The 5,769-nt window shown below is 40.8% G+C and overlaps 1 pseudogene; it reads left to right on the top strand.

The window, feature by feature from the left end:
- Positions 1-680: 680 nt before the first annotated feature.
- LOC142835067 (asparagine synthetase [glutamine-hydrolyzing] pseudogene) lies at positions 681-2,495 on the top strand (annotated as a pseudogene).
- The last annotated feature ends 3,274 nt before the right edge of the window (positions 2,496-5,769 follow it).

Genomic DNA, 5,769 nt, shown 5'->3' with positions numbered 1-5,769 from the left:
GTCTCAAGGTCCCTGCTATCACCACTTTTTAGATCTTGCAAGCAATAGTACAAAATAGTATTGCTGTATTGCACATGAAGTTTTTAGTAATGTCTCTGATTAAATCACTGAAGTATATGTTTTGATTTATTAAGACTGCAAAATTCCTTTTCAAAAATCTTTTGTCATTTTACTTCTGAACTCACACCATTTAAAGGAGCTTTATAGATTGTATATTTTAAACTACTGGTGTTGTAAGGAACTGCATCCCCAGCACCCGGCTGCCCGCATGGCTAGCTTATGCCCAGAAATAATTACACGGAAACTGTATTCTTTTAAACACTGCCTGGTCCATTAGTTCCAGCCTCTTATTGGCTAGCTCTTACATATTGATCTAACCATTTCTAATAATCTGTGTAGCCCACAAGGTGGCTTACCAGAAAGATCTTAACCTGCGTCTGTCTGGAGTGGGAAAATCATGGTGACTGCCTGACTCGGCTTTCTTTCTCCCAGGATTCTGTTCTGTCTACTCCGCCTACCTAATTTTCTGTCCTATCAGAGGCCAAGCAGTTTCTTCATTACTTAACCAATGAAACAACAGATAGAAAGATGACCCTGGCCCGTTGTGGCTGCGCCGCCTCCGCTCCCCCTCCTCTCGCCCTGGCCGCTAGCATGCACAGCGCCTGCAGCTCACCCGCAGTATGTGTGGCATTTGAGCTCTCTCCGGCAGCGACGACTGCCTCTCCCTGCAGTGCCTGAGCGCCCTGAAGATTGCGCACAGGGGGCCAGATGCCTTTCGTTTTGAGAATGTCAATGGGTACACCAACTGCTGCTTTGGATTTCACCGGCTGGCCGTGGTTGATCCTCTGTTTGGAATGCAGCCCATACGGGTGAGGAAGTACCCTTATCTGTGGCTCTGTTACAACGTGTAATCTACAACCACAAAGCGCTGCAAGAGCGTTTTGAATTTGAGTATCAGACCAATGTGGATGGTGAGGTTATCCTGCATCTTTACGATAAGGGAGGAATCGAGCAAACCATCTCCATGCTGGACGGGGTGTTTGCCTTCATCCTGCTGGACACTGCCAACAAGAAAGTGTGTCTGGGCAGAGATACCTATGGAGTCAGGCCCTTGTTTAAAGCCATGACTGAAGACGGATTTCTGGCTGTGTGTTCAGAAGCTAAAGGGCTCGTTTCATTGAAGCACTCCACAACTCCGTTCTTAAAAGTGGAGCCCTTTCTTCCTGGACATTACGAAGTTCTGGACTTAAAACCAAACGGCAAAGTTGCATCCGTGGAAATGGTGAAATACCATCATTGTACGGATGAACCACTGCACGCCCTCTATGACAGCGTGGAGAAACTCTTCCCAGGTTTCGAGTTAGAAACGGTGAAGAGCAACCTGAGGATCCTTTTTGACAATGCTATCCGGAAGCGCCTGATGACGGACCGGAGGATCTGCTGCCTTTTATCAGGGGGCCTGCACTCCAGCTTGGTTGCTGCCTCCCTGCTGAAGCAGCTCAAGGAGGCCCAAGTGCAGTATCCTCTCCAGACTTTTGCGATCGGCATGGAAGACAGCCCCGATCTTCTGGCCGCCAGAAAGGTGGCAAATTATATTGGAAGTGAGCATCATGAAGTCCTTTTTAATTCCTAAGAAGGCATTCAGGCCCTGGATGAAGTCATATTTTCCTTGGAAACCTATGACATCACGACAGTTCGAGCATCTCTAGGTATGTATTTAATTTCCAAGTATATCCAGAAGAACACAGCGTGGTGATCTTCTCGGGAGAAGGGTCAGATGAACTTACACAAGGATACATATATTTCCACAAGGCTCCTTCTCCAGAGAAGGCGGAGGAGGAAAGTGAGAGGCTGCTGAAGGAGCTCTACCTGTTTGATGTTCTCCGAGCTGACCATACTACTGCTGCGCACGGTCTTGAGCTGCGAGTCCCGTTTCTGGATCATCGGTTTTCCTCTTATTACTTGTCTCTGCCACCAGAAATGAGAATTCCAAAAAATGGAATAGAAAAACATCTCCTAAGAGAGACGTTTGAGGACTCCAACCTGCTGCCCAAAGAGATCCTCTGGATACCAAAAGAAGTCTGTAATGATGGGATCACCTCAGTCAAGAACTCCTGCTTCAAGATTTTATAGGACTATGTTGAACATCAGGTCGATGACGCAATGATGGCCGCGGCAGCCCAGAGGTTTCCCTTCAATACTCCCCAAACCAAGGAAGGCTACTATTACCGGCAGATCTTTGAGCGCCACTACCCAGGCCGGGCTGATTGGCTGACCCATTACTGGATGCCCAAGTGGATCAATGCCACCGACCCTTCCGCCCGCACCCTCACCCATTACAAGTCAGTTGCCGAAGCTTAGATGTTCTCTAAACGCTAGTGTGAAGTGTTTCTTCTGACTCAGAAGGTAGAGACATTGAGACCCACACAGCAATGATGCGAGCCAGCCACCAACCACTCCGGCTTTTGTGGGCATGGAAAGAAATAAAAATATTACATCTGAAAAAAAAAAAAGAAAAAAAAAGAAAGATGACCCTCCTCCATAATACTAGGGAAAGTAATTTTTAAATTTTATGTCAGTGTAATAGATGGCAGCGTGTAATTAAGTAGCATTCAGTTTTAATGTATTCTATTAGCAATGGTATTTAATATTGGCATTTCTTCAGTGACCATTGTCTCTTTGTTTCTAACCTTTATTTTTTTTCTTCTATTAGGATGCTTTTTTATAATTTGTCCTCCATAATATATTGACTATGTATTTATTCTCTTGGTTAAGTCCTTTTATATGAAATCTCTTCACAAATAAGAAAACAATCTTATTTTATGGAGACAAGATGGGTACTAACATTATGGAACATTAAGACATTCAAATTGCTGCATAAATAAAAAAAGTATGAACTCATGATGTCAAATAAATAAAAAAAAAGTCTAGCAGTAAGGAGTAGTGAAAGGAAATTTCTGGATATGACAATCCAATCCATATACTGAATGGCTAATACAGATGATATTCAGAGATCTAAAAAGATAATTGCTTAAGTAGATAGAAAATAAACATTAAATGTTCTTTACAGTCATCATGGGAAAGATGGGATATAAAGAACAGATTAATATACTGTACAGACACTAAAAGTGAACTTTAGTGAATTTCTTTTCACCTAGATGTAAGAAATATCTGTGGTATCACAACTGTATCCAATACGTAATAAAAGCTAGGCGAGACTCACTATGTACAAACTGGAAGGATGTAAACCTTGCAGCGCTAGCTGAAAGAGAAAGTGGGGCAGTGAATACATCTCTTCCACCAAGGAAAAGATAACTCAAGTGTGGTGAGGGTGGATGTAACTGCCAGGAAAAAAAAGGTAACAGAATCCATTTCAAAAAAGTTCTTGTCAAAAGAAAGAAGAACAAAGTCAAGCTAGTGAGAGCAGGAAAAGGGGAAAGCATTTACAAAACATATCAGAGGAGGCAGAAGCTTCTGCTGACAATTAGAAAGGCTTCACAAAGCTACATCTGTCTGGTGTTTGCAGACAGGCCTGTGGGCATTCACATTTGGCAGTAGGAAATACGGAATGCAGCAGTTTATTGTTCTTGATGACAAGTGTGATGGTAGAAGCAGGTTAAAATATATTAAGGAGAAAGGATAGGGTAGAGTTGGAAAATGGAATTATTTTAAAAGAAATGATTTATTGGGAATGATGAATTCCCTAAGACATATTTGACAACAATGATTTTCGTAAGTACTGGTAGAGAAGTTAGGAATCATTGTGACCAGTGAGAACTATTACATACTTTCCAGTTTGGTGTTTCTTATACTTACATAGTTATGCAAAGTTTTATAATAATATAAATGCTATGGAATTTAAGAGGATAAGGGTCATGCAAAGAAAAGCATAAAATTTTATCAATGGATATTTTTAGAAGGCAGATGGGATTGGAACTGGTCCCAAAAGGGGAGAAGAAAATAGAATATAGTAGAGTCAAGGGGAACTGAATGCACGAAAAATGAAAAGCCAAAAAAAAAAAAAAACAACCCAGAATTTGTTTAGGGAATAATGAAATAATTGAATAATAAAAAGCATATAATTTGTGCACAGTCTTGGCAGAATTTTTCCTTATAATTAATTAGAGCTCAGTAATGGGTGGTGTTAGGTAGTCATCAAGATGCACAAGACAAAATGATATGCAGCAGATTTTTAAAGCACAGCCTTCTACCTCAGTAGGAATCTGGGAAGTGCCAAGACTGAAGTCATGGAAACAAATTGCAGTGCAATCATAGTCTCAGAGATGACAATAGCATGGTCAAAAAAAAAAATAAGATCAAAGTGGAAAGACAAGAGGTCTAAGAAAAATTCAATAGGATGTTTTTGTGATTGGATATACTGGAGCTTAGTGGGTTGGTCAAACAAATTAAGGTATCATTCAAGACTTTGTGTTGTATGATTTAAATAACATTGCTGTTGTTAAGAAAAACAGTGCTGCATTAAATTATAATGAGATTGTCTTAATTCTGATGTGTGTGTGTGTGTGTGTGTGTGTGTGTGTGTGTGTGTGTGTGTGTGTGTGAAATTAAATGCAGGCTAAATGGGTGTGTAAACCATTTAGAAATCAAGCTGGAAAGCACTTTTTCCAAACAGATAGTAGGTTAGCAGCCAATTGCATGGAGTCAGTCTGTCCCAGGGACCCAATCAATAAGCCCATAGTTAAAAGTAGCAAACTCCTATCTGTGACCAGTCTATTTTTATATTTTTTTCTTCCAGTACCTATTAAAATTCCTTGGGTTTGTTGCAGTGAAGAATATTAAAACGTTCTTTGGTTCAGGAATCCTTCTTTGCTCAGGGAATCTGTAAGATACTTTGTCTCATTACTTTTTTCTCACAACTTAAGAATTCAACCCCTGGATTCCTGTTTGGGACAGAACATCACAAGTATGATTTTCAACTCTCTGAGGTTAAAATGAGCAGCTAGTGGAACAATTTATTAGTGTCAGAGAGTTGGTGCTGTCTATCTCTCAGGAGGAAGAAAAGTTGCAGGTGTAATACACAAAAAATCATTGTAATGAGGATGTTTAACCTAATAAGACCTGGTGTCTAATAATGTACTCAATAACACACAAATATTCATTTTGTACAATTATAATTTTGGCAAGATTTTCTGCTTACTTAGGTAGTCTAGACTTAGGAAAGATTGAAGACTGTTGTGTGAGAGCTTCTTACAGAATATTTCAAATGGGATCTGTAGGGTAAAAGAGACAAAGAAACTCACCCTGACCTTGAAACCAAGGCTGCTGAAAAGAAGACTGTAGTCTTGAAACCAGAGTCAATGAAGGAAACTCACCCTGGCACTGAAAACAGGTCAAAAAGGCTAAAAGAGACCAGTGAAAGAAACACAGTTTGGCCCTGAAACCAGAGCCAACTCTGACCCTGAACAACTAACCCAACCAATCCCTGAGAAGAAAATCTTCTCCCTGGAAAACTCCACCCATAAGAAACCCTAAATGAGCCCCTCTGCTTTTCAGTTGTCAGCTGTTATTTCCTACCCTGGCAGAGGCAGCCACTCTACTGAATTTCTCCTTCCCAAATAAATCTATTTTTTAAAAAGAGTTTTGGGCGAACATCTTCTTTCACAGACATGGAGGAGAACATCTACCGAGATGTTCTTTTACGGAGGCTCAGGAGACAAACTAACAACCTGGAGTAGAATATTTGTTGAACCTTTCCCTTAGGGGGATTGAAAAGCTAACAACTTTTCTCTGGAGCCAGATGAGGTTGCT

Source organism: Microtus pennsylvanicus, chromosome 14 (genome assembly GCF_037038515.1).
Source record: "Microtus pennsylvanicus isolate mMicPen1 chromosome 14, mMicPen1.hap1, whole genome shotgun sequence".
Classification (NCBI taxonomy): Eukaryota; Metazoa; Chordata; class Mammalia; order Rodentia; family Cricetidae; genus Microtus; species Microtus pennsylvanicus.
Note: the sequence above shows the minus strand (reverse complement) of the source record. Positions and strands in the feature narration are given on the sequence as shown.